The sequence below is a fragment of the Diprion similis genome, chromosome 2 (genome assembly GCF_021155765.1).
Source record: "Diprion similis isolate iyDipSimi1 chromosome 2, iyDipSimi1.1, whole genome shotgun sequence".
Classification (NCBI taxonomy): domain Eukaryota; kingdom Metazoa; phylum Arthropoda; class Insecta; order Hymenoptera; family Diprionidae; genus Diprion; species Diprion similis.
Genome location: NC_060106.1, coordinates 5197904 through 5215035, shown reverse-complemented (window position 1 = coordinate 5215035; position 17132 = coordinate 5197904). Strand labels below are relative to the sequence as shown.

At 37.5% G+C, this 17132-nt stretch overlaps 1 protein-coding gene across 2 annotated transcripts in view; it reads left to right on the top strand.

The window, feature by feature from the left end:
* Positions 1 to 386: 386 nt before the first annotated feature.
* Positions 387 to 17132, top strand: part of LOC124411963 (beta-1,4-N-acetylgalactosaminyltransferase bre-4-like) — a 57492-nt gene continuing 40746 nt past the window's right edge. The window contains exon 1 of one of the 2 annotated variants that reach the window (XM_046891549.1): positions 387 to 435. The gene's annotated coding sequence lies outside the window, so the exon portion shown is untranslated. Of the gene's footprint in view, positions 436 to 9870; positions 10073 to 17132 lie in introns of those variants that run through there. The other variant, XM_046891557.1, reaches the window with a different exon arrangement.

Genomic DNA, 17132 nt, shown 5'->3' with positions numbered 1-17132 from the left:
GGTCTGAAAAAAATTCAGTCGTGATCAGCCAAGTTATTCAGATATTTGACACTACCTAGGCATAGTGTGCTTTTGTATTCTTCTACGATGTTATCTGGAATTTATTTCAGTTCTATATCCAGCTTGGCTGCCTGGAAATCTGAATATATTTTAGAACAATGCTGCGAGATATTCTTCGCCCGTTTTGCTGTCGGTAAAGAAAGGAAAGAAAAAATATGTTCAACGGGAAGAATGATGCTTGATATGAGAAAGAAAAAACTTACTATTTTGCAATAATTCGGAGTAACAAACATCGTCAATTAATATATTTGTCCTCGTTTTCAATGTGACATTCAATCAGGGCCCACGCAGAAATCAACTAACCGAGACTTGATTTTATGTTACAGGTTCTCAACTTCTCAATTGCCAAAATCTTATTCAACTTCTCAGATTGAGGTGAGCAAAATTTTTCATAATTTATTGATTTATTTTTTTTCCTTATTTTTATTTATCGTACAAAAATTTCAGCTTTCTTGCAAACTGACTAGCGATGCTTATTGTTTTTGTTTCTTGATTAAATTGTGAAACAGAAGTTGAGACTTAGAAGCTATCTAAAGATATTAGACAGCTCAAAAGTTTTTCGTCGACTCAATCCGGTTGGACTTGAACGCAAAGTGTCGGAATAATCAAATAAGGTCATTGCGATTTCACCTGCAAAAAGTTGAATAATGATATTAATGATGGCTAACAAATACCGATTATTGACAAAAAGACGATAATATATATGATCAAGCTTTGTATACCCATTATTCGCCAATTTTCATCGACTTGAAACTAAACCAAATCAAACATTTTCTTCCGTTGAATAAGTCTTCCGATCAGTAATCAGTATATGAACTCTATTGTTTGATGAATAATATTATTGACGTATAATTTTCGTTGCATAAGCATCGAAAAGTTGGCGTCCGATATAAGAAGACCTGCAAATATCTAGGCTACTGAAACGCGGATCAGGACCTTATGAAACCATGTGCATATATTCAAGTCCGATGAAACTGGTTATCAACAGGAAACTAATTAGTATTCCAACCGCCCCATGTGGTGGATACTACTAATCAGCTTCATATGAGCCGTATGTGTTAAAGGCGCAAGTATAGGTGTTCGTATATCGATTTGTCGTTAGCGTTCAACGTCTCGTGTATTATTCCAGTACGGTCCTTCCTTCCTGTGGTTGGCTCTGCATGGTGGAATTTATTTCTGTCTGCTGGTCTTTTTTTGTTTTTTAAAATTTTTTTTTCAGCAACAATTTCCGCTTCGCTGATGCGAGTCGAGTAGGAAAAATAGGCAGACACATGTCTTGAACCAGTAAAAGTAAATACTTGGTAAATGTCGTGTTAATGGTTGCAATTATCCTTGAACTTGTTTCGTTTTTAACTACAAGCTGACTTTTAATGATGAGTAAATATGTTACATGTAGTGCAAACAAATCGTCGAGGATTAACGATATAGTCTTTTGCAAATATGTTCTTCATCGATCTGTTGATTACTGGTTTTCGAAACCTTGGACATTTTGAATTTTGTACATTCGATGTGTTGGGTATTTTATTATCAACCTTGAAATTATACCTGCCGCAGCGCTGATCGTTATGTTAAAATATATTCATGACATTTTCTCGATTCTCGTGGTAACTCTTGGGCGTTAGAAATAGTTTTTAAAGTTGCCTTGATTACATCGATACGAAATTTCAATACCTATCAAGAAAAACCATAAGGAAGAAATAAACATTTTATCCGATAATTATGTTACGTGTTTGAAAGATTTTTAGATTATCAGAACTCAGGTGAGGTATAATAAAAATGTCTAAACAAAAAACATGAAGTTTCCCAGCTTCCACTCGCTTATAGGTATTAGAAACTTGATGTATACTTTTTTGCATATTTACGGAATTCTTGAGATTCATGAATAATAGTCCAATAAAACCAAACTGACACTGTAAGTTATATACCTTTTTCGAAGTATTTCTACCCGGGAATGCAATTAGCAGAGATAAATATTTAAAGCTGAAGGAAGGAATTTTCTCACGTAATGAATTGCAAGTATAATTTAAGACGATAACTTTGAGTAGGTACGTAGGTACAACAACATTGTACGCCATCTTTGTTGCAGCGTCTTGGAAATGGATCGAATTAGCTACAGTATAAAGCTAGGGGAGTCCTGGCAGACTTCCTATATAGTTACACTGTTCCCCGTTCCTTCGTTTTCAGATTCTGCATCAAAAATCCAAAGTAAAATTCTACTTGTTGTACATGAAAATTGCTGCTTGAAGTAGAAATAAATCTACTTTCTACAATAGTTGGTTTTGCTGCATGCAGCGGAAGTCCCTCTCCCACCACGTGCGTAACAAGCAGCCAATAAAAGCATTTTTCCGTTGCTGCGTCCAGCTGTTTTCTGCACGTGCAAAACCAGCCTTACGCGTAATTTTTCGATCGATTTTTAAACAGGTCTCAAATGCACGATCCGATAAGTCAACGGTATCCGTAATAGCGTGCTATTGTGGTATTGCAGGATACGTACATAGTAATAATATAGGAATACCAGCTCTTCAACACCTTTGTGAATGAACTTCGAACCGTCCAACGTTAATGTATATTATTAATTATTTTTTCAACTTATACCGACAAGGATACAATCACTGTCAACTACTGCACCGTACTTTAGACGGACGTCAGTGCGATGAAAATGATTTCCCGTGTAACGATTACAAGGATAATAGTCTGCGGTTCTTATCATGTCGACTGATCGGCGTAAAGCCGACTGTGCCACACGCGTTCCATCATCGCAATACGGCTTGCGTGACACCGGCTTGTCACTTCGAAGCGAATTACACAACCGAAGGAACGGGTTATGGAAATTGTAATTTTCTAACCAACACCTATATATATATATATACGTACATAAGCTACTTTTCGCTGGTATAACGCTCCTCGCCTTCGGCTATTCCCTAGGCTTAGGTTATATATACTAAAAAATTGATGTTCGTCGGGTCAGGGTCTCTCCCATTTTCTAATAACCACCACCACCAACTCTTCATCCTATGAGGTAGATAGGTCCGAATTATTCGCTCGTATAATTCTTACTGCATCTCGAGCCAAGTTCGTGACTGAAATTTATTGCCAAACGACGTTTAGGTCTGGCAACTAAAACTCGTTGACATTTACCTACGTGACAGTTGTTTTTAGTAAAATTATTTCAGGGACAACTAGATACGGTAAATGAACAATTCGTGGTTGTATTTATAAAATTCTTTATCCAGGAAATTGACATTCAATCTTTATTCACACTTTATTGTTCAAAAATTGGTATTTGGATCAAAGCACCTTCAGGTATTGTAGTACAATTATATTAACACGAACCTCGCGTAGGAATCCGAACTACTCATATTAGTCGGATAGTTTAAATATGCAAATAAATCAATTAGATACTCGAGCTATTCGGATAGTCGAAGCGTTGCGTTGTTGGGATAATCCTCGTAATCGAAAAAGTGATAGTTCTACCAGAAACGCTACCTTCACCCCATTCAGCGGTCTTACGGATCTTCAATATTCTCAAAGTCTAGTTCTTGAATCAATCAAGTTAACATCATTTTGTTTAATTCGAACTACCAAAGAAGATTATCCGAAAAACCACGTATCCTGCCAAACATAGTCCTGGCTCCTGTAGATCCGCTATCCAAACAGTCTTTAGTAACGTTCAGGATATCAGTTTTACTTTACACTTCAACTAAAAGTTACTTCGGACTTGGACTTTCGACTCTTTCAAGCGTGTGAAGTTACACGGCCAGAAGAACAGCACACACATGTGCTGTTTATCTTCACTCTGTTTTATTTGTAAAGAAGTTTGAAACTTTTTAATTAAAAATTGCTTTATCCAATATGGCGGAATGACGTGCACGCTTCGAAGGGTTACCATAATCCTCGCTATATCCATTGGTGTGATCGAGACGTAAAGCTTGATCGATAAGAAGCTTTGCACCGAAGATGGCCGAGAGAATTCTTTGTCCTTCACTATCGCGCGATGCGTAAATTAGTATAAAGATTTTACCAGCCGCTTGATGCAAGGTCACCTTTAAGTTGACCGGGAAGATAAAATAAAAGTAAACTCATCGAAAGATTGTGGTAAAACAGAATGGGATCATTAATCTTTGGAAGGTAGCCAAAGTTCGGGAATGGTTCGCCTGCCTAGAGAGAGAGAGAGAGAAATTGGTACTGAAAACATGGCGGCGGTTGAGCTGCGCCTGGTTTCGTTGTCCGTATCCTCATTCTCTCCGCTCTCTCTTGCCCCATCTTTCTCTTTCTATTCCTCGGCCCGTCTCACTCCTCAGAATTACAAGTAATGATAGTCTCCCAAGCTTTGAGTGAGGTACGAACGATCCAACAACGCGACAGCAAAACGAGACTTGGCTGAACTCGTCCTAACCTCAACAGGCTTCGCTACTCGACCAACGGAGTGTAAAACTACGCCCGTTGTCCCACTTTTTGTCCCGATATCATGGTCCACTGATGGATCCGATTTACGTCTGCGTGGACCGGATGAATTCTTCATGTTACCCACACTGTTACGCTTAATTAGTCATTCAACATCCGGAGTTTGCAGCCTTGGCCAGTCTTTTATGACAAATTTACGTGAAATCGTATTTAGCCTTGCAAATTGATGATATATAGGTTATAGTTGTTCATAATCTTAGGTCTCACTTTGTTTGCTTGTTTGTTTTTTTTTTTTTTTTTGTTTTTTTTTTTTCACTCATGAAGTTATGAAGTTCACACGCTTTGTGATTGAAAGAATAGAAGTTGCAGTGCAAATAGTGATTTTAAGAACAAATTATTTAAAAAATCACTTTATTTATCTACGTGAATGTTATTTTCAAAAATGATGTTTGATTCTTGATGTGAAAATATGAATATTATTCCGAATGTTTTGTCGACGTGAAATTTATCTTATACTCTTTGTAAAACCCATCATAGAATTTCCCGACATTTATCGTTAGTTTTGCTAAATGGAACATATATAATAGTTTTTTGAATACCCCGTTATTTCAGACCTTCGGAAAATCGCGGTTTGCAAATTAGTCTGAAAATCATACGTTGGAACGTTATTTAACTTTCCAGAAATTGAGATTCAAAGTTTCGCACGCGCAAAATTCGTCTTTGCAAATTCAACGAGGCGTTGTTGTTTCTTCAAGAATATCCTGTCACTAATTAAATCCCCGTTCATGCATATTCACAAAAGCTAACACATCGTGCAAAGTTGACCTAAACGAGAAATAAACAAACATACGATGCACGCGTGAGGCTCAATGTTCGGTAATTCCATACAGACGTCAATAACGTAACGAAACATCAGAGAATAGTTCATTGCGGTGCAATTTTAACACGATTTTCCACAAATTGGCGTTTCAAGTTACGAGTATGTTTGTTTATCTATGGTTTACTCAATTTCAGACAATCCTAAAAGTGCAAAGTAACCAAGTTTCCTAAATATTAATAACTTCAACCCCATATCAATATCTCACCCTGTATATTATTATATACTGACTTTCCATATTTTTGGAATAGTTGACCGTGTGATGAAGAGAAAAAAAAATAAAAAAAAAAAATACGATTCAAAAGTACAACATAAGATTTAAACCAGAACAAAGCCAACGCGTACATTGAGATCACCTTTAACCCCTCTTTTCACCATTTTAACGGTGAAAATCCAGCTCATAAATGGATGTGCCAGTATCCTGTTCGTGGAACAGAGATTGAACTGGTTGACGATGCGGCTGTTTCTCAACCATGCAGCCTATACATGTAGCGAGCATCAGATTGGATTGAAGCAGCATCCAACCGATGAGGAGAAGAGCCTTCTCCGCTCGTCGAATAGACCACAAAAGCGGGAAACGAGCCATGAAATAGGCTATTTCAAGGCCGCTAGTTTTCCGGCTACCCGAGATAAAGTCGACTAAGTGATTACAACGGGGTAACGAAAAGGGGGAAGGGATTACGCCCCGTACAAAAATACGCGGAGAGAATCGCAAAAACGGCAAGCGAAGTGAATCTCGATTATCACTGCCAACGAGGTGTTATATCTACACAGGATCGGTCGTTCTTTTCCATTGACGAAATCTTTGTCCGTCATCTTGACGAGAAAATCTGTACGGAAAAACGTTTATCTACGTCTTGTTTAAACGTATCTTGAGTTTGGGAGTAAATTGCTGTAATGCAAGCCTACAGTCGATTCATATTACTGCTGTTTTTTGCTATATTATATAAGCTGTTCCACTGGAAAAACCCGCTGATAAAAACCAAAAAATATGACATTTACGGTATTCGTTATCAGTAAGGATTTAGTTGCAATATTCTTCAACTTGTTCAGCCCAATTCGTTTATCGATTTCGGATTGGTGAGAAAATAAAATATGAAGTTGATATTTTGTCGCGAATGATCCTTTGGTATCTGCATGCGTGTGTCGAATACAGAATTAGGATTAAATCACGTCACATTCCGGTTTTACTCGCTCAGTGGGTCACTCTGTAGTAGAATATAGTATTCGATTCATCATTCGCTGCAGCACCTGCTTCTACGTATGTTGAAACGATCAGCGATTTTCCGGGCAGCTGACGACGACCGCGTTGGCGCTTTTTCCTCTTGCAGTAAACTCGTTACTTTCTTTACCCCTCTCGAGAAAAGAATAAACTCAGTTTATCACCGCTCGTGAAATTTCAAGCGTGACCCGTGTTCTTCGCGGACAAGGTGCTACCGGTGCATTCACCATCGTTTATTCCCTGTTCGAGCCGTTGCATAGAAATGAAGAGAGAAATAGTCACACTGCGTTAAGCTAATGCTTAAATCGTCGCAATTTTCTCCAGTTTTTCACCACTCTACACCGATCGATAAGGCAGATACCTACGCGTGTGCGTAATATCCCTCTTTGAAGTTGTTGGGAAAACGCGTTGGTAACACCTTGGAATTACGGTGTCACTAATGCGAAGCTTGATCGCGTATTGATTACTCATTGGGTCTTCGCACGCATGTCCAATGAGTAAATCCGAATTGGGTATTCGGAAGTCTTCGAACACTCGGTCAGCACTTCGAAGCTACTCGAAGCTTCGGATTTCCAGTGACCGCAGACGTTGTTATATACATACAGTCGAATACATGTACCTACGTGGTGTATGATTTCGTTAAAGCCAGAGACGATAAACGCTCTTATCTTCGTCGCAGTGCAGACTTGAGAATGCTGACGATGTGCGATCGAGTATGAATCACAGGGTGTATCGCTGGACGTTCTACAAATTTATGCATATTAGACGCCTCGTTTCATCCCTTACTTTTCCGAGAAATTTATTTATCTTCTTGGTTCTAGGGTACATGTCTAGGTATGTCTTATTTAGGTACTGGAACGAAGACTTGGCGGGACGATCGATTTTGTTAGAAGAGGGTAATTAGTCCTTGCGAATAGCAATTTGCACATCAAATTTTCAGAACACGCATACGAAGTAGATTCCATTACTGACTGTGAATATACGCAATTACCTATGGTCGAGAAGATTACTGACTGCCTTTGTTGGACCATGGCTTGTAAGTCAGGAGGGGCAAGCAATTCAAGTTTCACATTTCGCATTTTTATTTGACCTAGAAATTGAGAATTATGGTAAAATCGAAGTTTTGAAAATGGCTAGAAGTGCACTATGGAGGTTGAAATACGTTTCTTCTGATTGGAAACCCTGTTTTTTACCAACGCTTAGGTCTCCAACTATTTCAATTTTCCGCCAAAAAAAGAGAGGACAAGTTTTTTCTTGTAGCTTCAACTTGGCTTTGACAAACTAACGAGCAGGCGAGAGATTGCGAAATCAGTTTGTCGATTATACTCGTACAGTTCTGGGCTCTTTCCGCTTTTATCTAATCGGGACAGTCCAGCGCTTTATACTTCTCCCGGATGTCTGATAGATCGGGAGAGGGTAACAGTTTTCGGGTGATAACTATATACAGTATAACGACCATACAGGAATCTCATTATCTAATTGAGGAAACGGAAAAGCATGAAAGAATTGTTGTGCAATAAAGTGTTTCGAACCCCTAATTTACAGGACAATTTTAATCAATTATCCTGCGATAACGGCCCCACTCCCAGCGCAATGACCATGCTTTTTCAATTCCCAAATTATGTAATGAGATCCCTTTATCATCGCTATACTGTATCTAATTGTTGCTCGAAAACTGTTATCATCTCCCGGTCTGTGAAGAGCATAATTCAGGGAACACGCGGTATCCCATTTCTATTTACACAATTGAACGATGTAAACCATTGTTCACATAATTACAGCATATTATTATCTTTCTCTTTGGAGTTCGGTGCCTCAAAAGTAGAATTCCAACCAGCTGAATTAATATTCCTAGATCAATTGGTATTATTGGAGGTGTATCGACGCACGTCAATAGAAACACTGGTAGCTCGAATGGTTCGAGTTAGAAACCATTTCAGTGTAACGATCGTCTGTGAAAAGTTAACAAACGTACAGGAGAAGGAGGAAATTAGTAGTTACATGACCGATAGGTGAAAATTTTTAGTATCCAATCAATATTGCCGTAAATTGCCCAAAAACTGTTGTCATTTTTTGATCCAAAATGAAACACTTTACCTACCAGAATCAGAACTTGAATTAAACATAGCGTGTCACTCTAATGCTCTTGTGAATAATTTATCTCGTACTTTGCAAATTGTTGCGCATGGTCAACGGATGGTCATACATCGGTGTTAGGATGACTACCGAATTTTTTTTAGGAAATTATGCCACGCGTTCAAGAAATTTTGTCAGGTTATTCGACGAGCTTTTCAATTGACGCGGACGTCTTTTTTCTAATTCAGAAGAATTTCGACAAAAGTATCGTCGACGTTGAAGTACTTTTCTTTTCACATGGAAAACGTACTCCATTTATCCACGATGTGAATTTCAAATGAAATTCATTCCTCTACCCAGAAACCATTAAAGTCAACACGGTGTAAATTGATATTTCATTCTCTGAAGAGAATAATTTCATGAAAATTACGTTATTCCCTCTACAATGCGATATTTCAATAGCCAAGAATAACAGGAAACGTTTCAGAACAAACTCAACGTTAGACTTGAATCGTACGTTTCGTGTTATTTGAGCCGAGTAGAATTTAGCGATCAAATTATTCAAATTTGATAACAACACGCGGTGGTGAATCAATTATAATTATTATAGCGTCGTCAGCACTATCATGTTCTGCAAATTTGCGCAAACTCATCCTTGAAACATCCTCAAAAAACAACCGATCCTCACCCTCTACCTCCTGCAAAAGCGCTCAATTTTTCGCCTGAACGTCGTGCCTGCATGGTTCGGTAGAATATTCCGCATCAGTTTTTCTCGACCATGACCATTTTACGCTCAGCAGTTTTTTTATACGATTAGCTGGCTGACTCTTCGCTATTTGCGCCTGGCGCCTATTAATAGGTTACAGTGTGAGGTCACGCGTCCATCGTTTCGCCATTCGAACTGACCGCAGTCCAGTACCGATCCTAGACCCAGAAGAGACCAAGTTGTCTCTTAGTCTCTTATCTCGTGACACGCTGCGTGGTTTCCTGCTTGATAAACTTCCATTTAAAATAGCTTTCACTATCGTCTATCAATTATATGTGGTTGTAATTAAATCGTTGACTAGAGTGGATTTTTAAAAAGGAAGAAACTTCCGGGTCATGTCCACGTGGCATATGGTTCGAAATTCGTGGTACCTTATAATGGGCGCTTTTAGTGCGGGGTGAATTCAATGTGTAAACCTGTGGAACTGCTATTCATCAATTGCAATTCCGCGATTCGCCGATAGCAATTATGAACGTGCAAGTGACGTTGGCTTCAGTGCATACATTAAATACGGACGAATCCAAACTCAAACGGGTTTTCCTCTCGATTATACTCGGAGGAGGCGTAACCCTCCAGGGGACGCCAAGCTGAGCAGACGTAACGGCAATTAAATTTAATTTAATTGCAGTATCTAATCTATAAACGGCGTTGAGTCGCGGGCACCAAAGTGAGTCGTTGAGCGTTGCAGATCAATAATTTCTCCCGCGTTGATGCTTGATTCAAAAAACGTAATTCCGGCTGTATTTTCTTCACCTTTTTGAAAATATATTTCATTTCATTTTTTTCATCAAAATCATTCATCGCCCGCAGTGGAAAAAATTTCGAAACTACGAAAATAACGGAAGCGTGTGTCTAATTTTGCTCTATTTGGTCGGTGCTGTGAAAAAATATTAGAACCCTAATAAGCCCCTATTTTCACCAAGCTTTTCCCTGTATTTCCTAGAATTGCCTGGCTTTAGCTCTGTGAAGCCTGTATAGAATATATTAGAATTCACGTCGAACAGACTTTTGTTCACCGAGCAAATCTGCAGTCTGGAAAGTTTTAGTGCTAATGAAAGTGCATTTGTCAAGACTTGTTTTCACGTTTTCCGCTTACACCGTGCAGGTATTTCACATATATTACGTATTACTGCATTATGTAGTAAATTAGCGTAGCGTTAACGAGGATCAGCCACTAAAAAACTTGTCTGTGAAAGTGATTGTCATTCAGTTTGCAATAAGGTTTTACTTAATTGCGCTTCTTTTCTGTATCCGAAGTAATTATCTTCCCTTGAATGTAGTTGCATAGCAAGTTCTTGAAGCTCTTACATTAAAATCTCTCGAAATGGTGAAAGCTCCGGAGGGATGAAAGCGAGGACGAGGTTTGGACATTGAGACAAAAGTGCAGATTGAACTGCCAAAATCTTCTTCTTTCTTTTTCTTTCTTTTTCTTTCTTTATACTTACTCTCATTCATTCCGCGCCATTCACGCGGATACTTTAATCTTCGAAATCTCAAAGGACTCATTCACGAATCCGAGTGACGTTGAACGACGATATATATAGCATATAATGAGTGGAACGTTTCTTTTTCAAGCACGGTAACGATTACTGAATATTAAAAAAAAAAAAAAAAATACCTGTCAACTTGTGTATATATTTTACGGCTAAGGATACTTTCGCATATATTTTGCATAATTTTTTTTCGTCATATTTCACTCGCTGTATCTTCGAGCTGTACGTATATATGCTAAGGACGAAAACAACTGTGTCGCAAATCTCCAATATGATACGTATAAATTCTCGTTATTACACGATGCAAAATAATATCGTACAATTTGTCGTCCATCAATTTACGGAAAATATGAAATATAACCACGCGAACTAAAACAATTTGTCCTGCTTGTAGTCGTTGTTGTATTGTTTTCACTTAAGCTTTAAATTTGTTGCCTGCTGTCGGAGAACGAAATTCGTTGGCAAAACGTAAGATATAAACAAGGCCGACGTTATTATACATCTTATTCAATTAATGGAGTCGATAACGTCGCAACGAGCGTGACTCACTCTCACGAACAATCTGCGATTAACCACTTTGTGCTGAAAATTACTTCTGTTCAAATCTCGGCCGACGCTTATCGTAGTAAATAAATAATCCGACCGTTCGAAATTGGCTGATAAAATAAAATCTGTGACGTGTTTGTATATTTGTAAATATACATTATCGTTGGGATTTAGACGAATATGCGTGTGATTTTAAATCGTTTAATCATATCCGGGTATGGATTAAATCGATAAACTATTAAGTAAAATTATAATAATTCAAAGCCTTTGATTTTGCGCGATAATTTTGAATTCATTTTTTATGAATAGCTATTTATTTCTGCGACACAGTCGAGTTATTATTCAGGGTATTTTCGCTTTCTGTTTTAGAAATAAATATATGTCATATATACGCCGAGTTTGTTAGCGACAATAAATTACTTTCGGCATGAAAATTATGTTCATTGCGCTAACAACAATTGAGGTAACAAAAATTTTTACTCCCGATAAAGTAAATTCGAGGGGAAAAGTACGAAGTTTTTGTTTTTATAGGTATTTAATGAAAAATATTCAACTTTTACTTTTTACGCCTGTTCATGTATTATACACGATCGTATATTTTATTACGTAGCAATGAAAGCTGAAATTCCTACGTATCCTTGGTAATTACGGCAATATGGCAAATCGTCAACCGAATTGAATCGGTTTGATAGTAAAAAACAAAAGTTGACATGTCGAGCAAAGAATATTTAACGCGAGAATATAGCCTATAATAAATACCTATTTTATCGAAAATTTACATTAATTATTACTTATATATTCATACACCAGCTTGTCAACTAGTCTTATATTGTATATAAGCTTGGCATTTTTCGCACAAGGCAATTTCAACTTCGTAGACAATTTTTCATCTTTAGAGATACTTTCATTACAGTATACATAGTACTATATATAGCTGCAGGGATTTTAGACGAGTTACTGTATAGAGTTGATAAATTGGCTTGAAATTTATGTCTCAAATCTGCTCTCTCGTTTTCCGCCCTTTATTTTTCACGAGCGTTAAGCTGTTTTGGTGGAAAAAATATCCCTTACCGTTTGTCCAATAGGCATAGATATATGACTTACCTGCCAGAATTTTTTACGCCGCTGTAAGCATTGGGCAGTGACGCCTATGGAAAATGATGAATTTGCGAAAAAGAGGCGCTTATCGTATAATACACAAGACCGTAATTGGGATTAATAGAATTTTTTAAATCCTTATCCTATAATTTTACAATTTTATAAGTCTCTTGGATAAAAATAATAATCAAGAATAAAATGGGTTCCCAACAGATTCCCTTCTTCACGTTTCGCTTGTGGAATTGATCAACAGGTCTCAGTCGTTTTTGACATCCGAGGAGTTCAATGATCTATCGATTTTTCTAGATCATTGATTCGGGTGGAATAGAATCACTCGGGTTAATTCAAATGGGGCATAAGAACAGTTCGTGATTTCTCAATCTGAATTTACACACAGGTTCGTCGGCATTAATTTGCTCCAAAGGGGTACTAGACGCCATTATTCTCGTCGAACAATTGACTCCTTCATCATTATGCCGAACTTTATTTCAAGTATACAGACGTCATGACTTTCTCAAATTAAACTAGGTATGCCATATATTAATTAATGTTTCCAATTTGTTTTTTTTTTTTGTTTTTTTTTAAGTTTTTTTTCTTAAACATGGAATTTACGGGAGATTCTAAGTATCGAAAATGAGTTTAGCCTCACACAGAATCATCAATACCAGGTCCATACAACAGAGAACTTTCATCTTGGATGTCTATTCATTCACATTTTCACATTCACATTCCTGCCGCGTATGCGCTGTAAACTGTATGGGAAGGACGGAGACTAAAAACGCTTTGATTTGAAATTTTAACACAATGATCTTGAAATGTTGTACATTCATCTGACAAATTTTGAAATGATTGAAAAAAAACTAACCCCCCCCCCCTCCCCCCTCTCCTCCCCAAGAATTGTGAGAAACTTGTTAGCACGCATATTGGAATATTTCATTAGAAAATTTGTCAACTCAGTCTTTTCTCAACTAATGTCTTCAATGTCTCAATTTTTCACATACCGTATTATAATTCTTAAGGTTACCTAAATGCCAAGTTTTATGAACGTGATTGTCTAAATATTAGAATGCATAGGTATCTATAACGTGATTGTAATTAAGTTGACTGGTTGTTCAAATAAGTAACGGCTTTTGAGGTTTAATATACGCTTTAATTACAGTCCGAATTACAATTACACGTACCTGATCTCTTTTTATTTTATCCAGTCCGTGGTTTTTTTTGCCATTTTTGCAATATTTGCAATTCGAGAAATTTTATGCTGTGAAAAATTTCTCTTTGTTTAGGAACGTATTTAAGTATCAATACTAAGTGAAAACGTATAAAATTACATGTTATTGAAATTTATCATGTTTTTAAATTGTTTATCTTGCGTACGTGTAACTGTTTTTTTTTTTGTTCTTCCTTCAACTCTTCTTCTGCACTCATCGCACGGCATTAAAGGTCTGCAATTTTTTGACCGACTTTTAGAATTCAGTCTATTCTAGAAACGGTAAAAATTATTGACAGTTTGAAACTTGACTCAAAATTGATGCACTTGCGCGTACAGTGAGAATTATTTTAGTTTCTAAAGAAGATAATTTTCCATTTACAAAATGATGATTGCGTTTAAACGACTTGTTTTTGTTTTTTTGTTTTTTATTTACTTAAGAAAATCATCGCAAGTCTGGTTTTTGAATCTGACTCAAGTACCGACTACCAGTTAGCTTTACAAAATTTACGGTGCCGTATTAATTAACCGTATAATTAAGCGGAAAGGGAAGGGAACATTCCGAACGTTTTCCTTAATTACGGTTCACTATTTTACTAACAATCCTAAAGTTGCGAAATAATGAAATTTTCTATAAACATGCATCGCTATTTGTTGCAATAACGTCGCTAACTTCACCCTCTTGTTTCATTTTAAACTTCATCGTCGCTCTCTGTTTCATACGGACATTTAAAACCTTGCCCTCGTCAAAGGGTTGCATGACTATAAAACGCCTCTGGCCGTTCAATAATAATTTATGTACAATATTACAATCAACCAGCTTTTTGTTTCAAACAAATTTCGTCAAAAAGAAGATTTTCGGGGTTTAAACGCTGGCAGATTTTCGCAACGATGAACGCAGAATCCAAAGTTAGGAAAGGAAGAAAAAACCGTTCCGAAACGGAAAAACGGTTTATCAAAGGGGTTAAAACGACCCCCAAAGATGGGGGTGGACCAAGCGAGGAGATTTCTTGATGCGCTTGATGGATTTGAACGAAACTAACGCCGAAGTTTTCCTATTCATTAGAAAAACATTTCAGTGTTGGCTTCATTCAAATACATAAAGCGCGTCAAGAAACCACCCCGTTAAGTCCCTATCTTTGGGGGTTGTTTTTACCCCTTTAAACCGTTTTTCCGCAGATAAAAAAATACTTTTCTCTTAGTTTTCAATGTTCCACAACATATATGAGTCGCAACGAAATCGGAGGGTGACACCAAACTGACGTTCCTTGTCAGTCCTTCATCCGAATCGCCCCTATAATTGCAGTGATTATTTCACATTACCCAGTTGATCTTTCACTTCGAGCATTACCTCGCCGTTCAAAAAATTCTAGCCTATATTTTGGTCAAGTGATAACGTGACGTATCCTTCAACTCTGTCCGTTTCCTGTTTTATCAGGATAGTTTGAAGTTTAATCCCTCGAATTATTCACGTCCCAGTGTCATTGGCGATGAACTTTATATCAGGCATCCGGCGGTTTCTCATGATCGATTTTCGACACTCGTGTGACGTGACTTGTCGACTGTTGCAGTCGAGTAAAAAGTCCAATAAAAGCTCGCGTCGGTTTCCTTCCTTCTTCCTTCGAACGGCGTCTCTTCGTCATGACTGAAAATCGATTCATCCGTTATTCTTTATACCCACACCACACAGGACTCGATCCTTGGTGACACTACGTTCTCGTTCAATTCTCCTGTCGAAAAAGGAGGGCGAAGAAAACGCGGAAAATGAAACCGTGCACACCCTTTTCGCTATTCGTGCAGCTCAACGTTCTCCGATACGGATTCCACGGCACAAAATGGTGACTGAATGACTGGAAATCAGATAGCGAAGATCCCTATTATTCGAGGGAAGGGAGAGAGGGACGTTTTTTCGTCTTCCGTTGATCGAAACGGACGGACAAACCACGGTTATATATCTCATTCAGCTTCTTCGACAGTTATAATCAATTCGGTGCACCGATAACCCAGAGAAATTTCTTTTACTTCAGTGCTTACCGTGCGGTTGTAAAATATTTTCACTTTTCACCAAGATCGAAAAATATCTTATTGAATGAAAAATTAAAAAGACTTTTCCATATCTGCATTCAATTGGAAAGTCCGTGCTATTCGTCCTGATTAAATTCACTGGTCCTCTATTTTCCTCCAACCAATATACGATCATTTGATATTGATGCAAAGAGAAATCGATGTTAAAACCTTGTTCGATAGAAAAAAAATAAAAATATTAAAACTGTAAAAATTAAAATTCACTATAACTACACCGAACAGTTTCTTCCACTATATTTTCTTGTCAACGAAGCAATTTCTTCTCAGTTCAAAACACCCCATAAATCCAGGACTTTCTTATGATTCTCTTTTTTTACAACATCACATGCATACGATTCGTTATTTCCCGTTTTTACTTTTATAATTTATTGCTATCCGAACTGCAGGCCAGCTGGTCGAATGTTTCCTTTAGAGTTCAATAGCCTCGAAGGACTTTTCGGGAGGTCGAGGCCCAGGACCAACAGTCCCAATCAATTGGCCCCGTCCACTGTCTTCGCGTCTGAACCAGGAAGCTTAATTTAACTTCGTACCTTACTCTTCACAGCTTTTGGAACCTTTCAAAGTGTTTCAACTTAGAATCGGGGCAAACATTTTCGAAACACCCTCGTGCCAAGTATAATCGAACTTTGTCTAACCTTCTTTTTTCTTCTTTCTTGTCTAACCGAAATTTTTTCCTACCATTCATCTTTGGCAAGCCTCTTCAACTTCTTTTTGTTTAACCAGATCATCGTGAACTAATTTATCTTACAGATGTCACGAACTCCTTGTATGTACAGATGGAGAATTAAATATAAAATCGTGCGAATTGGTGACGACGGTATCCATGACGATGAGTACCCTATATATATAGCCATTGATTTCGGTATTTTTCTACCTTGGCGCGCTTCCAATTTTCTTCCTCTGTTTCATTCTCCCTTCCAGCAGGTTGATCTTTCCCCCGTATCGCTGGTGTTTAATGAAATTATAATAATTATTTTCATACTCTGACGCGGATGGATAATACATATATATTATATATCTGTATATATTTGACCTCTATATCGCTGTATCGTTGTATATTTCGCAGTATTTTTAGACACCAATGATCTCTGTTGAATATTTTCAAAATTTTTTTTTTCTTTTCTCTATCAACAATCGCTTGAATAATTGTCGCATACTTTGGTGAGCTTTGATTGTAATCAATCGCTCCAGCGAATCGGTTTCTCGTCGCCTCTTCGTGAAATATAAACCAATTGTGTAATTGGTAGGTATACATATATATATATATATATATATATTCGTGGCGATTGTCTCTGTGC